Genomic DNA, 24,287 nt, shown 5'->3' with positions numbered 1-24,287 from the left:
TAAGTACAAAAAATAAATATCAAAAATATAAGTCTTTGTTTTACTATGGTTGCAAATATCAAAAAATTTCTATATGTGACACAGCACCAGAGTTAAGTTAGGATTTTTCAAAATGCTGACATGCCGAGCTCAAAAGGTTTGCCATCACTGCCCTAGTTCATAGGCTGACACTCAACCACTGAGCCACCCCGGCCTAGCTAGACTCCCTATTTTCTAGATTTGAAAACATTATTAATAAGTTTAAAAAGCAAACTTAAAAGAAATAACAGTGTGCTTGGCAAAGCTGTAATACTGGGGTCATCTCAATTATACGTTCTTGTCCCTGCCCCATCACCATAATTATGGGAATAAAACCTGATGGAATAAAATGGGAACAAAAGGGCAGCATGAAATATGAAGGAGATGTATATAAGGGGAGGAAAGCTTTGCTCAACAGTATACATAAAGTGAGAAAATAAGGACATGTTTATTAATGCTCTAGGGCTTTCTCTGACAACCCTGTGTTTCTCAAGCCTCCCCACCCCCTACATACAGACACATGGAGGCTTAGCTTTGCCTAGTACTTGAGCCAACTCTGACCAGGGTGTTAGTGGTCTCAGGCCTCCAGATGAAGAGGTTTAGGATTTGATGTCATGGATCAGGCGACTGATATGAGTAATGGGCTACCATATGCTCATCGAGTTCTTGCCTTTTCTTTTGGCCACTACAGTGGGTTTCTGTTTGAAGCCCTGGCCTGAATACCAGACCATTTATCTGGGACCCGGATGCCTCATTTAGCCCTTACCAACTCACACTCTGACGGTATGAGGAGCTGAGCTTTGCTTCCTGTGGATTTAGGCACTGGTTGGTCATGTGATTAAACTGATTATTAATAATGCTGCTACAACTGTCAACCCAGCTTTAAGCATGCCCTGTACTATCCACTTCTGAAACCTCAGTCCCTTACATCCTACTTGGAACATGGTAGATAGTCCATGAACAAATGAGTTCATGGACTTCCTAGATTCCTGTGTCCATTCTTTGGAGAGAGCCTTTTAAAATAAGACATCTGTCTGGACAAAACCTGAATTCCATAAACTTTTTGGACCATGAATCTTAGGTTCCCCACCTATACTCATGGGGCCCGTTTGCAGCTAATTCGGTATTTTCACTTCCAGACTCATGGGCACACATGTACCTTACAAGGGTCTCTGACCCACTGGCCCCTTGGTCCAAGATGATACCCCACTCTCTACCATCACTGCTTGATAGTGCATGAAAGACTGCCCCCTAAATGGATTTTTTGAGGAGAAGGAAGGAGAGAAATCTCTGGCTCATGCTGAGGATTTTAAAGGCAAAATTAGATTTGGCAGTAGAAAAAATTCAATTCCATTTAACAAAGATTTATGTATTTTTTTAAGTACTTTTATATGCCTGGAATCCTGGGGATGAAAAAGAGGAGTTAGTCATCGACTCTGCTCTCTAGGGATTAACAACCTAGTGAATGAGGAAGACCCGATAATAATTGAGGTAGGAACAATCGCTGTGGCATCAGATAGATTCAGCAGGTGCTGGAGCAAGGCAGGAGTGGAACACCTGGGGGCTCAGCAGTTATCATATATTTCTGGGAGACAAGGGAAGAGAAAAGTCCTAAAATACTACAGCTTGTCCTTGGTGCCTTCCATTTTTTCTTTTTTGATCCTCTCTCTCAAGTTAAATTAAATTAAATTAAAATGCTTGATTAGCTCATACATTCCAATGTTCAAAAACCAAAAGAATTTCATTTGACATACATTAAGAAGTCTTGTTCTCACCAGGTTCCCATTCAGACCATTCCTTTTACTCCCATGTGCTGTAGGTAAGGTTTTGTGTTGGTTTCTTGTGTATTCTTCCAGGGCTAGTTTATGTGAACAAAGCAGGTAGGAATACACATTTTAATCCATTCCGTTTCATGTACAAAAGTTAACATTATAAATAGTTCCCATCTTGCTTTTTTCACCTTCACAATATATCCCAGAGATGTTTCTATATCCTATAAAATAAAAGCCTAATATGCTGAGTGTCCAGTTGACCCATCAGCTATTCAACCAATCAAAGCATAATATGCTAATGATATGCTAAGGCTGCTCAACTGCTCGTTATGACATGCACTGACCACCAGGGGTAGATAGTCGACCTGTCAACCAGTTGTTATGATGTGCACTAACCACCAGGGGCAGACAGTTTACTGGTCGACCAGTTGCTATGACATGCACTGACCACCAGGGGGAAGACATCTGACTGGTCAACCAGTTGCTATGACATGCATTGACCACCAGGGGGAAGATGCTTTGATTGGTAGGTTAGCTTGCTGCTGGGGTCTGGCCGATCAGGACTGCAGGACTGAGCAAGATAGGCAGGACACACCCTGGAGCCCTCCTATGGTCTTCTCTCCTCTCACCCCCCTGGCTGGCCAACCTCCTGCCTCCCTCCCGGCCCTGGTTGTGCACCTGTGGGGTCCCTCGGCCTGGCCTGCACCCTCACGCAACCCGGGACCCCTTGGGGGATGTTGGAGAGCCGGTTTCAGCCTGATCCTGCATGCCAGGCCGAGGGACCCCACTGGTGCATGAATTTGTGCACTGGGCCTCTAGTCAATAAATAAAGAGCTCCTTCATTCTTTTTAATTTTTTAAAATAAATGCATAGAAAGTCTTGCAGTTTATTTAACCAACACCTTATAGATGGACACTGGGGTGTTTCCAACTGTTTGCTACTAAAAATAATGTTACACAAACCATTTATGTACATCATTTCATATGTGTGCAGGTGTAGCCATAGGGAAAATACCCAGAAGTAGGACTACGCAGAGATTTGCTCTCTTTCCTTTTCCTTTTAAAATCAAACTCATCATTATGCCTAGTAGCAAAGATTTTTCTTTGCCATAAAGACTCTCAAAGACCAAAGAAATGGATTTTTTATAATTGAATTCTGGTCCTATAAGGAGATATTCTGTGGGGTCCTAAGATACTATCTATAGCTTAATATATACAGGAATGCACTTATTTCTACATAACCTAGATTCAATTATATAATTGAATCTATTACCAGATCCTGATTTCCAATCCCATCAATATTTGTTTGGCCCTGTGAGTGGCTTGCTCTGCCCTCATTCGTCTGTGCAGCCAACACATGTTTATTGGGTACCGCTGGACCTCAAACTCTGACAGGTACTGGAGTTACAGCGGATTAATACGTGGTCTCTGCTCTTTAGCTCAAAATCTAGACAGAGATGTAAGCATCTGAATACACATTTAGTCTGGCAGGTATTGTTGTAAACATGTGTATAGGTTGAACTTTGCCTCTAGCAGCCCCAGTCTCTCTGTGTATGTTCTTGGCAGTTTATAGGGATCCCTCACTGCCTCTTGTCAGATACTCTTCATAAAGCACATAAATTGAGGTCAGAAAACTTAGATTTTGGCTTAATCTATGCTACTTATTAGTTTGTAGTTTTTTAGAATCTCAAATTCTTCATCTGAAATGTGAGTATCAAATGATATAAAAGCTTGAAAGAGCTTTGGAAATTATTGTTTACGTCCCCTTTTCTCCTAGAAAACAGCACTGTGAGAACAATCAATGGCTGTAGGAATAATTTCAGTGTAATGATAATTGCCTCTGAACCGTCAGAACCTCTCAAATACCTTCCTTTTTCCAGGTAGAGGCAGACATTAACATTCCTTCACAGCAGCCATCAATGCAATTTCTCTGCTCTACCTGGTAAGCACCAACATTGGCCCACCTGTCTTTGTCACTGTCAGTGTTGACTTCAGAATCACCATTGAGCCACTGAGCTGACTATTTTGCTCCCACCAAGGTAGAGGAGGGCTTTTTGAGATAATATCCCTGGGAACTGTACCAGAAACTATTAGAGTTGTACCCAAAGTATTCCTGCATAGAGATGGCATGTCAGTAGCAGCACATGGTCAGAATCAGGCATCTATGACAGCTAAGGTGTGGTCAGGAAGAGAAAGCCCAGGCCAGGTAGTCCCACAGAAGAAATGTAATATGGGGCATGCATCTCAAACGTTCTGGAGAAGCTGAAACATCAACTTGAGGAGAGTGAGACAACTCGGATTAGCATCACTAGCTACCTGCCACCATCTTTAGGATGAGAGAGGAGCAGGAGAGGAGGTGGTATTAGCAGAGCCCAAGAGACAGATCTGTAGAGGGAGCTTGGATCACAGAGCAGCCTCAACTCATTGATGAGGCTGTGCCACCAAAACCTAAGTAGAGAGAGGGAGAAATTCCCTGTCTTCTTTCCTCCAGTCTCCTGCTAATGCCTTCCATGAAGTGAATCTAATGAGAAGATAGTTGGCAAGGGAACCTGGAAAATATATTTTGTCAAAGAAAGTCAGGGAATGAATCTGAGAGCAAATCTCAACTCATTTTTTGTTTTGTTTTGTTTTGTTAATCCTCATCTGAGGATATTTTTCCATTGATATTTGTTTTAGAGAGAGTGGAAGGGAGAGGGAGAGAAAGAGAGAAAGATCAATGTGAGAGAGACACATCAATTGATTGTTGCCTCCCACATGCATGGAATCAAACCCAGGACCCTTCAGTCCGTGGGCCAACGCTCTATCCACTGAACTAAATCGGCCAGGGCTCAACTCACTTTTAGAAGGTATTCCCTCTAAGTGGGGAAGGTTGTCTCTAACTTTCCTCCTGTTGCAAGCCAAATTCCTTAGTCTTGAGGTCTATAAGGTTTAAAATTCTTTGCTACTCTCTCCTCCCCCCCCCCCCCCCCCCACACACACAGCAGGCCCACTGAGTCCTGTGCAAAGAGTCCTTCTGGCAGTTCCCAGCTGGGATGGTCAATATATATTATTCTACCCATTCCCCTTGACACCTACAATGTCTAGTCAGTACTTTCTGTAGTGGCTTGGTTGGAAGCAGAAGTAGGGAAGGGGAGGGCCAGGATCAACAGTTTATCTAAAAGCTGAGGTGCATTAGCTCTCTTTGAATCATAGAGAAGTTAGAACCTCTGAGAAAGAGCAAGATAATTGCTGAGGTTTCATGTTGGTTATTACCTATCCCTTTTCCGGTGGGTTAAAGGGAAAACCTCTCTAAATAACTTTACCTTTAGCCACAATCTTGTAGTCTTGATTAGAATTATAGAATTTTAGGGCTAGAAATGTTGTTAGAAATCATCAATCTTAACTTTTTTTCCTCCTTCATTTTATAAACAGTGGAAATGAGGTCCAGAGAGGTTAAGCAACCGATCAAGACCACATAACAAGTTAGTGGTGTGAGCTAATTTTAAAACATTCCTTTTCCATCTGCCCATGTCAATTTCACTTAAGTTTCATATTGATTTGCCATGGTAATACAGTCTTTCAAAAACATTGAAACAATTCCTCTCCAACTACTTCGGATTTCACAGTGTTGATGATCAGTTTAGGTCATCTGCGTTTCTTTTGCACGCCACTTTCAGCAGATTTTTATTTTTCCCTACTGCCTCCACCCCACCCGATACAAATTATTCTGAGCTTTGAAATTTATAAAGTGAGCTCAGGTTTGAATTGGCCTGTGGCTTGCATTATTAGAAGGAAGAGTCGTGTGGCTTTCCCTTCTCCAATGTGGTTTGTGGTTCAAGTGCACTAGGGCTCTTTCTGTGCGAAGTTCTATGATTTTATTACTAGCAAAGTGATATGGAAAACCAATACTATCGTTTTCATTGTAGGTTTTATTTCCCTGGTGACCCATGAAGAAATTGGTTTGGTGGAGAGGCCTGCGATACGCGTGGAAATATGTAGGCAGCAGGTCCGCTAGAGAGGGTGTGGAGTCAACACAAGGAGGACAATCTGATTTGTGGTGGGAGGTTCACCCGCAAGGCTTCTCACTAGCTTTAGGCAGCGGCTTTCTGTAGTTTCAGTTTTATCTCAATATGGGAGGAGAAAAAAAGCAAAGAAGCCAAAAGAATAAGGATGAAAAGAAAGCAGTAGGGAAGGCACAACAGACAGAATAAAGAAAGAAGGAAATGAAAGAAAATGCTCCATGGGAGAAAGACCATGGAAGAATAAGAATCAAGAGGGGGCAGCCATGTGTCACCTAAAAGTGCGTTTAATATGTGTGTGTGTGCAGGGTGGGACAAAAGTAGCTTTACAGTTGTTCATATGGAAAATAATACAATAATTAATAAATAATATAAGAATAAAATCTTTCATGTGCTCACAACTGTAAACCTACTTTTGCTCACTGTGTGTGTGAGTGTGTGACACTTTTTCTTTTTTGTCAGTAGCAAAGGGTTAATTATCTATTTTTTTTTTTTTATCAGTGTGAGACAATCAGGCTCAGCCACATTTCTTTGTCTGAAGAGAAATCAGAGTGATCAAAAGACTAGACCAGTATAGTTTGCAGTTGCAGGGACTAATGATCTCATGTGGGATGAAAGGTGGGAATAGGGAGGAGGAAAGGAAGAAGAGGCGGGACTGTCTTAATCTACTGGGAATGGGGGTTTGCCCATACCAGGTGCTGGGGACACTCTTGTTAAACTTTCATTTCTCCCTTCCATTCGTTTTGATGCTGTCATGGTGACACCAACTTAGAAACAGTACAAAGATTGATTCATGCTTCCTGCCTCCCCAATTGTTGTGGCCAATACTTGATTAGAGATTGGGCATTAGCAAGTTTGGGAGGCAGAGGAGGAATGGGTGGGAGGGAAAACTTCACGGGTTAACACAGAGGTTAACACAGAGGTTGCTTTTCTGGGTGGTGGCAGAGGAGAGGGAATCTTCTAGTGTGGGCTGGTGCCAGAGGGTTGTATAAAATGGAGAACATCTGCACTTCAATCAGCTGGCAGGAAAAAAGGGATGACTGCCTTGATATTCTCAAAGTTCTTGGCAATTATGTTTGCTGGTGGGGCTATCAGTCATGATGCTCTAACTGGACTCTCCCTGGAACTTACCATCATCAGCAGATGAAAAACACAGTTGGAGCTAATTTGTCCTATGGCTGCACCCTCACAAGACCATCAATTGACTCCTGTGTCCTGGATTCCCAGAGCTGCACTGGCTCCAGACCCTCTCAAATCTGTTTGGCACCTTTATGCATTGCTTCAATTTTGGGAGCCACCATAAAGTTGAAAAAAAAAAAAATCTTGCAACTTAAATAAATAAATAAATACTAACACTCCGCCCCCCCCCCCCCAAACAAACCAAACAAAACTTAAATTAGAAAGAGTTTCTAATTGCTTGAAGTCAAAGGACCCTAATCCAACCAATAGATGTTCTACATTGCTACTAAACCACTGACTTCCCCCACTAAACCTTTTGAATCTCTAGCTTTTCCAGTAATTAACACTTTATAGGCCTAAGTAGACCAATGTTCCTTCAGTTTAATGGTAAATCCAGTAAGCCCTGGCCTCTCTTGAGCCCCTGAATGAGCATTCTACTCTTATATCCAACTGAGGGAGGTTTATAAACCTCTGCAGATAAACACATGGATCAGACTAGGAAAGACAGCAACATGAGAAGTGAAGTCTAATTCTGTGACTAACTACAAATCACTTAATCTCTCTAGGCATAATTTAGCTTCCTTCTCTGTGACATGAGCCTCACAGGGTTGACAAGAGTTACTGAACTCACATATGTCACAGGTCACATAGCACCTGGCATATAATGGGACAAGTCTCCATATTTCATCATTGAAATACAAGTGCCAAACTCTTGTGCTTGGGGGAACACATTTAGCAATGTCCACAGTGAATCCAGACTGGGGATTTCATAATCCTTGGAAATGTGGGTACTACCCACAGTTGTTGAGATCAAAGCTTCTAATCCCAGGAGACAGAAAAACACCCAGGATCTGAAACACAAGAGAAGTCAAAGAGGCAGAGATACAGAGATTAAAAGATTAATGAAGGGAGGACCCTAAAGAGAGGGAGATAGATTAACAAAGAGAAAACATATTCAAGGCAGAGCACAGGAGAGATACAGAAACTCCCAGATAAAATGTGTCCTGAGTTTCCTCTGTTTCCAAACTCTGAGTTGTTTTATAACCTTATACCTAATGGCCAGATTATGAGAATATTGAACCAGAGCACCAGGCATGAAGCTGAAACCTTTTGCACAAGCCACAATTTCTGCAAACTACTGAGGCTCTCATTAAGCAAACTGTAATTTCTGTGTGTTCTCTCCACTGTACCTTAAAATAAATGTATTCTTTATGATCTGGAGAGATGCCTACTCTTCTAATTTGGAAGAAATATAAATGCTGGCAGGATCATCTCTGGAGAATGTTACTACCTATCTTCATTAAGGGAGAAAGTAATGAGAGAGCAGGAGATTAACTAGTTAGTTGGGGAATCTACTAAAAAAGGGAATTGACACTTTAGGGCTTAATTTTGAAAATTGTTTTGGCCCAGACAGCAGCACACTGAGAAGAGGAGGAATGGGATGAGGAAATGCAAAAAAAATAAAATAAAATAAAAACAAATGAATAAAATGAAATAAAATTAGGAAGTGCTAATCAAAACATAATAAATATAAAGTGCTAAACTATCTTAAATAACAACAGTTTTGCTATAACATCTGTGTTCAGTCACCAGTCACATGCTACACTTATTAAAAATGCTCTGTGGTCAGCTGATGTGGCTCAGCAGTTGAGCTTTGACCAAGAAACCAAGACGTCGCTGGTTCGATTCCAGGTGAGGGCACATGCCCGGGGTGCAGACTGGATCACCAGTGTGGGACACGCTGGAGGCAGCCTATCGATGAGGTTTCTCTTTCATTGATGTTTCTATCTCTGTATCTCTCTCCCTTCCTCTCGCTCTCAAAAATAAAATAAATTTTAAAAATGCTGTCACTCAATCTGCTTCAGCACTTGGGGCCAGAAAGATCAAAGTGTTTATGGAGAAGAGTGTGAGGAATACAGAAATAGTGGTGAAAACAGAGATTCCCAAGAGTTAAATTGGTGATGGTTGCAGCTAAATTTCTCCTATCTCTGTGCTATGTGGGATGCTATTCTTGATGACAGCAACCGTAGCTAAACATGTCTCTGAACTGCAATTTCCAAAGGGCTCTTTCCTGGGTTCATATAACTTATTTAGCATTTTAAATCTCCCCTGCTTAATGAAATGTCATCTTTTCATAGCTGCAGACCAATTGTTTAAAGTGAATCAGAATGTGAACTTGATGCTTAATTCATTGTGATACTCATAATTATGTCTCAGGCTAACTAAAGGATGTCACATTGCAGGACATGTAACCTTTCACCACCCCACACTTCACCAATTACAGCAAATTCTCCTTTATGCAGAGTAGTTGGAGATAGGTAGTTTCAATTTCCAGTACTCTGATTAGCTGGGTATTGACATATAATCCAGTTAACAGAGAATGAAAATTCATCTTCTTGAAAGATGGCCTCAGTTTTTTGACCTTTCTGTTCCTTCTAATCTCTTCAGGTTAATCTTCTTGAAGAGTAACTCATGTTTCCCCAGCGAAAACCTTCAGTAACTCCCATAACCAAGGGGATAAAGCTGCCACACAAGGTTGTTCATGATATTCCCAAAGTACCTATTTTCACCCCTATTTCTGTGCCCCTCACACATTTCTCCATAAACACCTTGAACTTTCTCCATGTTCAATGTTCCCTCTACTTAAGATTTTCTTCTGCCCTATTTCTCATATCAAATCCCACCCTTTCTTGAAGATTCAGGTCAATTCCCTCCTCTTTGTAAAGCCTTCCTCAATCTCTCCCTACCCCAACCTCTCCAGAAATCCTATATTCTTGATCTGTGCTTCTCTAGGGAAATGCCTTTCTCCTTTAAGGCCACTATAATTTATATCTACTTTATCTTACAATGAATCACAATTTCTTAGAATGTGTTATCTGTGACAGATATGTCTCCATCAGCCCTCTAGGTGCTACCACATGCCTTGCACAAAATAGTTGTTCATTAAACGAATGAACCAACAGAACCATAATTTCATCACTAAAATGGGTCAGAAGGTGCTTTTTTTCTTTCTTAGATGATTCATAGAACACTTCAGGATCTCACAGTGCTTTTGATTTATTATGACTAACATAAACCATCATGGGAGAGGCTGAAAATAAATCTGGGTATTTGGATTTCCTGGTTTGGATTTCTGAACAAAACTGAGAGAAAGTACATTTAGCAACCAGGGGACTGACAGAACCTAAAGGAAAAATGTAAGTGTTCATTGACTTACATAAAACGTGGTAAATGGCACAGGGAATTAGGAGAAAATTAAATCCATCTAGACATGAAGTGATTTTATCTGAGGGAACCTGATTAGTCGTGTAAGTGTGTGATCAGAATCTCAGTGTTAATACCACCTACCCACACCTCCTCCCTGAAGAAGACTTTATGAAACAGCCACACCAAGAGACAGCTTCTTTTGTCAATCCCAGTCACAAAAGGGGATTGAAAATTCACTGTGATTCCCTGCTCTGAGGGCTGCAGGGCAAGGCATTCATATCAGAGCTGGCATAGTCACTGCCCATGATGCCATGCCTATTGGCTGTCAAACACTCATACAGAGGCATGCACTCACAGATAAAAACGGGAAATACGCCCGTCACCACACATGGGTGAGAAAGAAGGTCCACAATGCCAAGACATGCTGTGATCAGGTCAAGGTATTTGAGGATGAAAGGAAAGGGGAAGTAGAAGCTCATGGAAGGAAATGATCAGAGTAGCAGTGGATCAACTGCCAAATAAGCTAATGGAAATCAATCAAAGAGAAGTAGATGTCAGGAAAAACAGGAAACCAGCCCAGGCAAAGAATCAGCATCTCTGAAATCTGCAGAAATGGGAGGAACAAAGCAAGATGGGTTGTCAATACGAAGCACTCTTGTGCATTGTGGAGTTTTCCCCTCCAATAATGAGGTGTTGCATGGTCCAAGCAGTCCTTATATAATGTAGATGCCTTATATAATGTAGATATGTGAATTTTCTGTTCTAGCCCCAGCTTCATTAATATGGCCTCTCACCATAGTGAAAGCCATTCTGAGGTCTCCTGTTGTTGAGAGTTGGTGGATGATGATCCTTAAAAGCTGATGTCAGGAAGTGTTGGGGTGATCACTGGAGGTGATTCTCCAGGCAGAATGATCTTCCCAACACAGGTGCACACCATTGTTTGGAAATGGATTCTCTCTGGAGCATTAAGCCGATCAGGACATCTACTAGGACTTCCTTTTATTAAACTTTTATCTGATCTCTCTTCAGAGGCTATGGAAACCCAGAGTTCACTTAGAATCCTCTCCAAGACCTCTGTGTCTTGGCCTTTAACACTGACCAACACTGACAATGATTCTCCCCATAGATGGTTATAGTGTTCTGGTGGCAGCTGGTAGCAACAGAAGCCAGGTTCATATGCCTTCCCAGAACAGCCCAAGCCTGTCCCAGAGTAACTTCCAAATAAGTGCAGTTGGTTATGTAATACAAACTTCTGAATTATCCTATATAATAAAGAGGTAATATGCAAATTGAACATCACTCCAACACATAAGATGGCCACCCCATGTGGACACAAGATGGATGCCACAAGATGGCTGGCAGGGGAGGGAAGTTGTGGGCTATCAGGCCAGCAGGGGAGGGAAGTTGGGAGGGACCACGCCTGAAAAAAAGGGCAGTTGGGGGTGATCAGGCCTGCAGGGGAGGGCAGTTAGGGGGGACCGGGCTGGCAGGGGAAGGCAGTTAGGGGTGACCAGGCTGGCAGGGGAGTGATTAGGGTGTGATCAGACTGGCAGGCAGAAGCGGTTAGGGGCAATCAGGGAGGCAGGCAGGCAGGTGATCGGTTGGGAGTCAACAGTCCTGGATTGTAAGAGGGATGTCCGTCTGCCCGTTTAGGCCCAATCAGGCAGTCGGACATCCCTCAAGGGGTCCCAGATTGGAGAGGGTGCAGGCTGGGCTGAGGGACACCCTCCCCACCCCCCGTACAAATTTTGTGCACTGGGCCTCTAGTGGACTCTGTAATGTTAAAGCTAGAAGAAGACAATTTGTGTACTTTACAGAGACAGAAACAAGCTCAGAGTGGTTAAATGATTGGCTTAACAACATAGCATTAGAAACAGGAGAAACCAGATCTCCTGAATTCCTGTCTATTAAATCATATCCAGATGATCATCAGGGACCACATCAAATCCAAAAAGTCAAGCCTTTATGTTCCTATTTGATTAGTGAACAGGAAATTCTGGCCTATCTTCCATGCAGTGAAAATGATTTTAAAAATGATTACCCCTCTGAACTCCAGCCTATCTATTTGGAAAAAAAGATTGTTGCAGAGATTAAATGGATAAGAATATAGATACAGCATTGTCCTATCGTTACACAAACAAAAAAGTTTCAAGAATGTTCAGTTTTAGTGCTGTGTGTTTCATTGCATTATGGATCTTGGAGCTTAGTTAACTCCTGCAGGTATTTTGTTTTTGTTTGTTTGTTTTACAATGTTCTGATGACTGGAAAGCACAGTATTTGAGAGGAATATGTATTTACAAGACCAAGAATCAAGATATCTATGTTCCAGTTCTAGCTCTGCTATTTGCTAGGTAGGTAATTCTGTATAAACCATTTTGAGTCTATAGGTAACAGTTTCCTCCTCTTTAAAATTCAACAATAGACTGTGTTTTCTATGTCTAACTTATAAGACTACCGTGAAAATCAAATGAAGTAATAGATGAGCAAGTGTTTCTACCATTAGCCAGTGGCTATGTATTGGGTGTGTCAGTTTGCATCAGCCATTTAATTTTCACAATAACCCTTTGCAGCAGACATAGTTGGCTCCATCTGAAAACTGGAGCTAAGAAAGACATCCAGTGACTTGCTAAAGCTTAACAGTTACTGAGTAAGAGAACCAGGATTCAAAACCAAGCCTCTAGACTCCAAGCACTTTTCTCACTATAATATTCAATCATATAAAATTGCAATTTTTGTAGGTCAAAAAAATTGAATGTCAGAAATTTCATATGGTTTAACCTGATAAAACACATCTGTATGAAGGTTTATTGAAATTCAAGAGAGTAGAACTATTGAACGGTAGCCTAGTCTCTGATTAGCACCATTCAGGAGAATGTTCCTTTATTCCATGTAGATATACAATCAGAAAGGGCTCATAAATTTTGCATTTCATCCAAACCAGAGCTGGCAGAACCCTGGTTTGGTTAAGCATATTTACATGATACTTCAACCATAGCTCATGCATAGAAGACAAGCTCTATCCACAGCACCGTCCTTAACCAAGGCCCTGATATGCTACATAGTGTGCAATATCTACTCATATTATAGAGCACTGTAAATTGATGATGAACCTGAATTCAGGTGTAGACTGAGGGAACAAATAATTGAGTTAGTAATGTAAAATGTGTGTCTTTAGCAAATGTGCTTTTATGATGTTGAGATTATTTTTTAATGTAGACATAGATTGGTCTGTTCATGAAAATGACTGCGTTTTTTTGGGAAATTCCCAAGTATTTTCTCCTAGGATCTGGAGATTTTTATGAGGAATGCTAGTTTGAGCATCTCTTCACTCATGCTGGAAAAAGACTATGGATGGGTTCTGGGATGGGGTTGGCCTAGTATCAGCTATACTGAAATCTTGATGTCCTCCATATGGTGTCACACAAGATTGGACCGGTGAGCTCTGGGGAAATGTATACAGAACATCATGAGTGCCTTGTCTGGAGCACTAAGGCCAGATTAGACCCCATGGATAAGAGTGGGGATTTTGCTGAAGATGATAAATATTTCTAATATTGATCATCCTAGGGCAGGGAAAGAGGAGGGCTTTGGACCAGGGAAGGGGGAAATCTTCTCTCTGTGGATTGAAAGGGAGCTAGGGGTCAGGATTTTGAGGTAGAGAGAAGTTTGAATATTCCTATAGAATTGAATTCAGCCAGCTACATCCAGATAGTGGCTTTGCAGTGTAGCATTTAGAGAATTCTCTCTTGGAGTTGTATATCTCTTATACCAAGCCCTCAGAACAATTTCACTAATTGTTTGTTACAAATTGGCTTCTAAGTAAGATAACAGGTTGACTACATGTATTTACTTTCACTTCCCCTAAACCCTACTAAAATGATGGAAAGGGGATTTTTTTTTTTTTAAAAAGTCTTTATCCATAAAGATAAAGAATAGGAGAGGACATAATGACAATTAAATTTTGGAGGTTGGAAACCAGATGGATAAATGATAACTGATTTAGCAGACCTGAGAATGTGTGAGAAATGAGTGGAAGAAACTGAAAAGTAATTGGAGTTACATTGAAGAACTCCAAAATTAGTGTCACTATGGAAGTGGGTGTGAAAATGGGACTGATAACAGGGAGGCTGGTTGAAAGTCTATTTAAGAAGCAGAAAAAAAGGAGGCAGTTAACAAGCCAAAATCCTTGCTCCCACACAGTGCAGCTAGACTACTGCCTCTTTTCCACCTTGGCAGAAGATGAGAGAAGGTAAAACAAAAGTCACTAAAATGAGGGCACACTGGCAGTTGAGAGTGGAACTCATAGAGAGTGAAAGTATTAATGGGAGGGGGTTGTCATCCAAGCTAATCCTCTCCACAGTAAACCCCACTACCAACAGTCTACCTAATAAGTCAGAGCCATTAGTTGGCATTTTCAACCCCCACTCTCACATATAAACAGACCACTAAGGTTACCATACACGTCAGAGGGAAGCCCATAACATGAAAGCAATAGATAAGGTCAAATACAAAAAGAAAATTGAAACACTTGGAGGTAACAAAGGTTATACAGGCACAAGAACACTTAAAATATTTGATATTTTGAGACATAAGGGAGGACAATAAATCTATAGAACAAGATTACAATATTGTATAAAATAAACACTTTCAGAAAACAAGTAAGAAAGCTCTTGGAAATTAAAGATGATAGCAGAAATTAAAGACCTGGGAGAGGTGAAATATAAAATTGAGAAAATCTCCAGAAAATAGGACAAGAAGGGAAGAGATGTCAAATAGGAAGAAAGAGAAGAAAGTTATATAATGTCCAACACTCACAATAGAAGAGCTCCAGAAAACAACAACAATTATTATTTAGGAAAAAAATAGTATTAAAGAAAAACATTAAAATAAATTTCACAGGCTAGAAGGATATGAGTTTCCTTCCATCACTCCATTTAAGTGGCCCACATCAAGGCATATTATATAAAGTTTTGTCAACAAAGTCAACACCCCACATGCCTACAGTCTAGGGGAAAAAGTTTATATACAAGGATACAAAATCAGGATGACTTTAGACAGCTCCAAAAGAATACTGAAAGCTGGAAGACAATGAAGAAATGCCTTAAAAATTCTGAAGGAAATGACTTTCAACATAGAATCCTATGCTTCACCAAACAATAAATTTAGGGTGAGGGTAGAATAAAGACATTTACGGACACATTTCTTGGCAAATGATGTGTTACAATTAAACAAATGACTAAATCCAGAAAGGAAGACTGTGGACTCAGAAAACTGACAATCCATCATGGGACAGAAAAGAAAGAGAATTCTTAGGGTAATGGTGAAGAAAATTTCACGCTGACAGCTATGGGCCAGTTATAGAGTTATGAGTCCCTATTTGAGCAGATCAGAAGACTCCAGGAGAGATTTCTTCAAGATAAAATTGTTGGAACACTTGAAAAGATACAGACGATAGGTCAGTGATGGCGAACCTTTTGAGCTTGGCGTGTCAGCATTTTGAAAAACCCTAACTTAACTCTGGTGCCGTGTCACATAGAAATTTTTTGATATTTGCAACCATAGTAAAACAAAGACTTATATTTTTGATATTTATTTTATATATTTAAATGCCATTTAACAAAGAAAAATCAACCAAAAAATGAGTTCGCGTGTCACCTCTGACATGCGTGTCATAGGTTTGCCATCACTGCTATAGATGGAGGGCTTGAAGCTGAATTAGTGGTAATTATGTGGAAAAACTAAACAAAATAAACAATTATTGACTCCAAGAAAACAAAAAGTCATGTTCAAATGTAAAAGTAATACATTTCATAGCTCAGCTGTGCATAGTATTACCATATCCACAATAGTATAACAACTGAATATTAATATAACTAAAATTAAATTTATCTACATTGAGAAGATGGCAAGATGAGAAGAGTGTATGGGATAAGGAGGTAGAAGATATAGGTGAGAGTTAAAGAGAGCAAAATATTCTCTGGTAAATTAATATATATATTTAACATACACATATGCATATGAATATATATGCATAAATATATATAACATATAAACCAACATATATTAATATAAGCATATTATTAATATACAAGTGACTGCCTATGGGTAGGAAGAAATTGATAAGAGAAAGTGGGGCAAGTAGGGGTTATTAATTGTATTAATCTGCTTTTTAGTATTATTTGGTTCTTTAAACTATTTGGTATATATAACTGATAAAACAAAATTCAAATGTTTCAAGACCATTCTTAGCTGTGACTAGAGAGATTCAGAAGAAGTAGTAGGGCCATGGAGAAATCAAGTACCAAGCAATGATAAATTAGTTACCAGCAGGGAGGTTTGTCAAAGGGGTCAAGGACTAAAAAGATAGATTTTTAGTAACATGTGAGCATTTTTTAAGGCTGCTGGGCAATGACATGGAGAGGAAAACCAGTTGAAGAATGAATTTCTGAGTATGCAATATGGTGATATTCATAATGGAGATCCAGGCAATTATCATTTGAGAATTAAGAAGAGAACCCATGAAGGCTAGAAAACATCTACACATCTGGATTACATGCCTACTTAATGATTATTACCTAACATTTAATTACACCATAAACCACACAATAGGTTACATGCCATGCTGCCTTACATTATACTATAGGGCCTATCTTAAATACCTGTGTATATAAATGATATTCTGTATGCAAATCCTCATGCTCTGCTCACAATGGTGTCCCGCCCCCTAAGATCCATGCCACTTAGTCTATACAATGCTATTGATAATTTTCCTTATTGATACAGAGGAGATTTTGGTTGTTCATCAATTACTATTTAAGGCAGAGTGTATTTTATGTAAATATTATTTAAATCCCAATCAACTCTTCTATTTCAGCGTGGAGCTATTTATGCCAAAATATTAACATTCTATAGGGCAGAGATCCACCCTGGTGATACAGGGCCAAGCTACTTAACCTGGGAAAAATGCGTGTTACATAGCCTTGAAAATAGATGCCTGGGAGTTAGCTGCTTAATGGAATTGCAACCAGGCTTCAGCCTTTACAAATACTTAATTGGAGAGTAAGGCAGAAACTTGTGTATGCTGGGTGGGCTAAAAGGCAGTTCTCCTCAATCTAACAAGAATAGGAGAATCAAACACATGATAACACAAAGCAATGCATCAAGGTATTTCTTTAATGAACTTATTTTCATATCCCATGATGTTATCAATTCTCAGATTCCTTTTACTAACAGCCTTAACACGCCAAACTGGACTTTAGAAGACTTGGACTCTGTTCCTAGTTCTGCCATTACTGTGCTGAGTCAGAGTAAAATAAGCTATAAGGTGTCCAGATGTTCCTTTCATTTGTGACAGTCTGCAAACCATATCCATTCTTTCCTTTAAACCTCACAATAACTTGGACTTAGAAGTTAAAAGACTTGCTCAAGATCACACAGTTAAGAGCGGAGAGGCAGGGCAGATACTAGGGCCAAGGTCTTCTGACAACAGAACTCTTCTCATGGCACCCTGACCTTGCAGAGAAGGAATGGTAATTAAAAGACACACTTGCCTATTATACATCTTTTCGTGCCTTACTCAAAGGACATAGTGTCAAAGACATAGTGTGCAAGGGTAGCAGAAGAGGGCTTCACTCATTCATTGAAAATGTACTCAATTTAAAATGTAGAGATTGGCTACTTATTACAATTTGGGATCATACCAGGCCTACACTTGGACTCACAGTTTAGTGAGGTGGACAGATAGGTAAATAGTGTGATGAGGGCTGTGATAGAGGGAAACATAGGCTGCTAGAAATTCTGGATTTCTGGGCATCTCTCTCAGGGGATGTCATATGCTGGGATTTTTTAACTGATCAAAGGCAGTTCTGGTGGGGAAGCCTACAAGCCATGAGCACAGAAGAGGGTAGATCCCTTTGTGACCCACAGCTATTACAGGAGATGTTGTCTGTCCTAGAGGCTCCCCAATACATTCCACATATCAAGGTGTTCCTCAAATCTTAGTTTGGTCCTAACTTGAAAAAGGCTCTTCTTGGGTGACTGAAGGCTGGAAAAGCCTTATTCCCCAGAGCCATTGTCCATAGGTCAAAGCAGGCTGGATTGTGCAATAGTCGCAAACAACCTTCAACTCTCAGTGGCTTAACAAAATGGAAGTTTATCTCTGTGTGTTGGCCAGGGGCTCTACTCATTGTTAGACACTCAGGAACTGGGACTGGTAGATTCTCCATCTCTACATAGTCTTCCTCAATTCCCAAAGCAGGAAAAATGGGATATATAAACACACATTGTCTCTTAAAAACTTTCACCTGGAAATGATACATCCCACTTCTGTTCACAGATCATCAGCTAAAGTAAGTCATATGACCATGTCTAACTTTTAAGGAAGCAGAGAAATGCAATCCTACCAGGTGCTGGGGAAAATGAGGGGAACAGGACTACAGTGGCGCCTTGACTTACGAGTGTAATTTGTTCCGCGACAGAGCTTGTAACTCAAATTACTCATAATGTCAAATCTTAAAGTGAACGAGTGATACAGGTGATGCTGAGCTGATGTTGTGGCGTACACTATGATGTTCGCTGCGCCAACTAGCAGTGGGATATCTGAAGCTGGCTCGTAACCCGAATTTTAGCTTGCAACTCGAAGCAAAAAATCGGCTGAGAGACTGCTCGTATCTCGAAAAACTCGTTAGTCGGGACACTCGTAAGTCAAGGCCCCACTGTATTTGTGACTATCCCTAAAATGAGCAGTGTTTTAAGAATCTAAAGCAAAGTCTTTATCTTTTAGGATTTCACACTAGCCTGTGAGCTCCTGGAGCCAGAGCCTGTGCCTTGTGCGTCTCTGTATTCCAAGGGCCTAGCACAGAGCAGGACATGGAACAGAGTCCGTAGATACCTCTTGAATGAATTAATATGTGAACAGACAAGGACTCTTTCCTAAAAGAAAGACTCTTTCTTACTAGTGACCAGAAAAGTCTACATCCTTTACATATTTTTTAAATTAAGCTTCAGGGACTAAATCTCACTCCTATTTGTGCCTTTCTACCATAGTGAGAAAGACACCCTGAAGGCCTGTGCTGCCCTGCCAGGAGGGACAAGCTCAGGTAACTGTATTTTGAGCCTCACTGGTAACTCTTGGGAATTACAGCCAGTGCAGCCCCTTTGTGCAACCGAAGGATGATGCTAAGGGAAAGGTGGCCCAACAACCAAGCAAATTCCAGATGTGAGAAATGATGATTGGAGCACAGCCCCATGGGGGACCCAGATTATCCTCCCAAACATTGATGAAGACGGTGGCTAAATCTGCTGAGAACAGAGCTCCGGCTCCATTTGAATAGATGCCTTTAGAACAGCGGTTCTCAACCTGTGGGTCACAACACCTTTGAGGGTCGAACGACCCTTTCACAGGGGTCGCCTAAGACCATCGGAAAACACATATATAATTACATATTGTTTTTGTGATTAGTCACTATGCTTTAATTATGTTCAATTTGTAACAATGAAAGTGGGGGTCACCACAACATGAGGAACTGTAGTAAAGGGTCGTGGCATTAGGAAGGTTGAGAACCACTGCTTTAGAAAGACACCCAGAGCAGGTACAGTGGGGCCTTGACTTATGAGTTTAATTCGTTCCATGACGGAGCTCGTAACTCAAATTACTTGTATGTCAAATCAAAAAGTGAACGAGTGAAACACGTGATGCTGGGCTGATGTTGTGGTGTTCACTGTGACATTCGCTGCGCCAACTAGCAGTGGGGTATCTGAAGCTGGCTCGTAACCCGAATTTTAGCTCGCAACTCAAAGCAAAAAATCGGCCGAGAGATGGCTCGTATCTCGAAAAACTCGTTAGTCGGGACACTCGTAAGTCAAGGCCTCACTGTACTCTGTTTTCCAAAGTAGCAATGCCAAGTTTCTGGGCCTGAAGGAAAGGCCACAACATCAGATAATATAACTACATTCAGAAGACAGCAGTGTTGCTGGATGACTGCTAACGCGTCTCAACAGTAGCCACAAAAGTCAACACACCGGGATGGGTAACACACAGGCTATAATCTGATATGCTGCTCATTTATCACTGCCTTTCCTCTTGCAAGATGTTGGTGCTCTGGCAGTGATCTCTATCTTTGCTGTGCAGCTGTAGACAAAAGGATTAGTGATGGCCATGGGCGACATGCAACAAGATTGACAAAAGGCTCAGCAGTAAGAACAGTGTTCACCCAGTGCTGGGTGCAGAATGTGAACCTGAAGACAAGGCAGGGAAGACAGGGTGGTATGTCTTTCCTTGGGGATGGGGATTGGTAAACATAGAACAAATAATGCAGGCCTTTTCCATGAGAGGAATTTGGGGCCACCCTACTTCCTGAGAGGTGGGACAATTTGCAGTTATCCTTTGCTGCTACCAGATCTGCAGCCTTCCCCAGCGTAAGCTCCCCTGGTGTTATGCGCCCTGCTTAGCTTCTGTGTTTGCACACAGGCCTGCTGTATACCCCACAGGGGCTGGCCAATCAAATGGGTCTGAAGTGTGCTGTAATTATATAGGATGTCCCAAAAAATGTATATACATACTTTGAATAATTCTAAAGGCAGTGTTTATTAAAATACATTTCATTTTCACCCGACCGACATAACTCAGTGGTTGAGCCTGGACCTATGAACCAGGAGGTCATGGTTAGATTCCTGGTCAGGGCAGATGTTCTGGTTGAAGGCTCAATCCCCAGTAGGGGCTTATAGGAGGCAGCTGATCAATGATTCTCTCTCATCATTGATGTTTCTGTCTCTCTCCCTATCCTTTTCTCTCTGAAATCAATAAAAATATATTAAAAATACATTTAATTTTCAAAATTGAGCCATCAGCTGTTAAAGTGTGTATACATTTTTGGGGATACCCTGTTTTTGGGGTGGTCAGAGGCTCAAGGTGGTGCAGAGATATATATGTGAAATTACAGGACTTTTGCTCTTTCTTCCAGTCACTTTCCCCAAGCTGGATCCAGGGTGCTGGGACCTCTGCAACCTGAAGCTGAAGGCACATCAACCCAGGGTACTGCCCCCAGACCTTCTCCCAACAGGTTTGCCTCAGCTGCCTGGGCAGACTTCTGAGTGGTGACCCTTCCTTATGCCTAATGCTCAGAAGGTGAAGGTATGAATTTAATGTTAGATCATTGGAGATCAGCAGCTTGTGACTGAGGAGTTGCCTGGAAATTCTGCTGATGCTACAAAAGCAAGAATAGCTTGCTAACTTTATGAGCCATCAGAGTCTTAGGAAATACTGGGAAATTCAATTTCTCCTGGAGAAGGATAATCTGACTGAACTGACCTGTTTTGAATGAGTCCTTGGAGGTGATAGAGATTCTCAATCCAAACCATGTTATGAATATGATACAAGAGTTTATTCTCTACATTTCCTGAAAAGGGCCAAATAGTAAATAATTTAGGCTTTACCAGACACATATGGTCTCTATGCTCCTCCTCCTCTCTTCTTTTCTTATTTTTCCCTATTAGAAACCATTCTTAGCTCAAGCACCATAAAGAAACTGGCCTTGGGCTGGATCTGGCCCACAGGCCTGAGGTTGCTGGTCCATGCTCTAGCATTTAGTGAAGAAACCCATCTTGTATCATACAAGGCATGATGACACGTAATCTGGTTTCCCAGATTAAGAGGTGAGTTAAGAGGGAGCAAAATGCAAAACAGGTAGGTGGAGATGCCTTGTAGACCAGAGCATTTTGGGATCAGAAATGGGGCCTTATCCATCTTTATGTCCCTGGTGATTAGCACATGCTTGGCACATATGCGTCCCCCATTAATGCTTGTGAATGAATGGCTGAATGAATGAACAAAAGAAGCAGAACATTATGGTTTTGCCACACAGTATATAGAGAAACCCTTTGGGGATATTATTTATTTTTGGATCCTCTGAAATTCTCTCATTTTCTCAAAATGACCTTCCATTTTCCCCAGCAGAATGCTCACTCATATTCCCAAGAAGGCTTTTTACTAGATTCTCCTTATTTCCCCTTCCTTTGTTTCTTATTCTCTTATCATTGTCCTTCCCTCATGACATTCACTGCCTGGTGGATTCCTCATTCTTCTCCACACTAAGCAAACAGTCAGGCTTTCTGGGAAAAAGAGAGGTACTTCCTGCAGCTCTTTCCCCTCCTACTTCCTGAGGACTGAATGTTCCTCATTATCATACATGACAGTATACTCACAACCAAGGTATGGCAGGGTCAACTATTCATATAACAGAATCTCATTAATTTCCATTTCTCCAAAAGGCTTTTAGAAGGCAAACATGCTAAACACAGAAATGTGTCACCCAGATGGGGAGGCTCACAGGTACATGTGCATGACAGCTCAGAGCCATGTGGAGTCACCCTAAGTGACACGTGGCAGCCCCTAATTTACGCTGACACAGACCTCTGAGCCTCTCTTTCTGCCTTCTCCTAGACTTCTCTTCAACCCCAGGGCTTCCTGGTCTTCCTCATCCACTTCAGAGCTACTTTGAGCCCGCTCATTGATTTTCTCTTTGTACACTTGAGCCAATTTCCCTCTTCTTTTGCAAATCCATACTGAGATAAAAGCACACTTGCTGGTACTCTTTAACTGAGCTCTGTCCCCCATAATTTATTAAAAGGTAACTATGCACCCCACCCCCTTGACACTGTGCTTTTCTATGGGCCCCCTTTTTACTGTAGTCTCCATGATGTACACATACTGCTTTATAGCCTGGCTCATGACTTAGGCAGGCTCATGACTCCTTGAAGACAAAGACTAATAAATAGTGACTCCCAGAAGCTTCTAAAGAGAGATAGACAAAGATGGCTAGTCTTTTAAAATAAACATTTTGTGGCTAACCCCCATGTAAATATAATGCTCCCACAGGCATCTTGAATTAGTCAGGATGATCTAGGTTATGCTGTGGTAAAGATTTGCTACAAATATGCAGCAAAGATTTTTTCCTCACTGATTCTACTTGTCCACAGAGGTTGATTACACTCTGCTCCATGTCTCCACTCTAGGGCCAGGCCAACAGAGCAGCCTCTGGCTGGAACACAACAAATCTCATGACAAAGGAAAAAGAGATTATGGGGACACATAAGCTGGCTCTGAAGTTTCCATCATATTCACTCACCTTTCATCAGCCAAAACAGAGTCACATGACCAAGACTGATGGGTAATCTGGGTGAAGGTCAGCAAATAATTTCGTTGATAATATAATTTATCACATATTGAAAACTTAAATTATCCTCCGAATAATTTAAGTTATGCTCTGAGTAATAATATAATTGATAATAATATACAGGGAGGGACAAACATTGATTTATAGTTGTTTGTATGGAAAATAGTACAATAATTAATAAATAATAATACAAGAATAAACTCTGTGTTTCACCTGTAAACTTACTTTTGCCACACACTGTAATTAATAATAATTATCCTCTGAATAACAATAATGTCATCCTCTTCTTCTTCCAAGCCATCTCTTCATTCATATTTGGGTAAATGACATTAACATCTACTCTGTCATATTTCCCCAGGATGCTGCCAGAAGTATCTCTCTGATCCATAAAATGAATCATATCACACCCCTATTGAAAACCCTTCAGTGCCTGTGTATTGTTCATGGGATAAAGTCCCAAGTCCTTAGGATGACCTTTGTATTTTCTCACAATAGGGTGCCTGCCAAACTTTATAAGTGGAATTCTTAAAAAAAAAAAATCAACCTTAGGTTACTTAGAATTGATGCAGCAAAGGGTATTAAGGGGAAAGTATAGATGGAGATAAAAATTCCACTTTAATGGCTTCATGTTCATTTTCCTGATTTCCCCCCCTTCAAAACCTGGCCTATTCTTCCCATCATCCACCTAGAATGATCTTATTTATCGTTCAACAATCAACACAAATTTCACCTATAGTTTGGACTCCCACTCTGTGTTCCCCAAAACCACTACCCAGGTTAAACTGGCAACTATTTCCTTCATGCCTTATTATATCTTATAGAATAGTAGCTTTTACACGTCTTTGACTGTGCCCTCTAATACAGTGGGGCCTTGACTTACGAGTATCCCGGCTAATGAGTTTTTCAAGATACGAGCCGTCTCTTGGCCGATTTTTTGCTTTG

Source organism: Myotis nattereri, assembly GCF_964212035.1.
Source record: "Myotis nattereri genome assembly, chromosome: 2".
In the NCBI taxonomy this organism is placed as follows: domain Eukaryota; kingdom Metazoa; phylum Chordata; class Mammalia; order Chiroptera; family Vespertilionidae; genus Myotis; species Myotis nattereri.
This window is presented reverse-complemented; position numbering follows the sequence as displayed.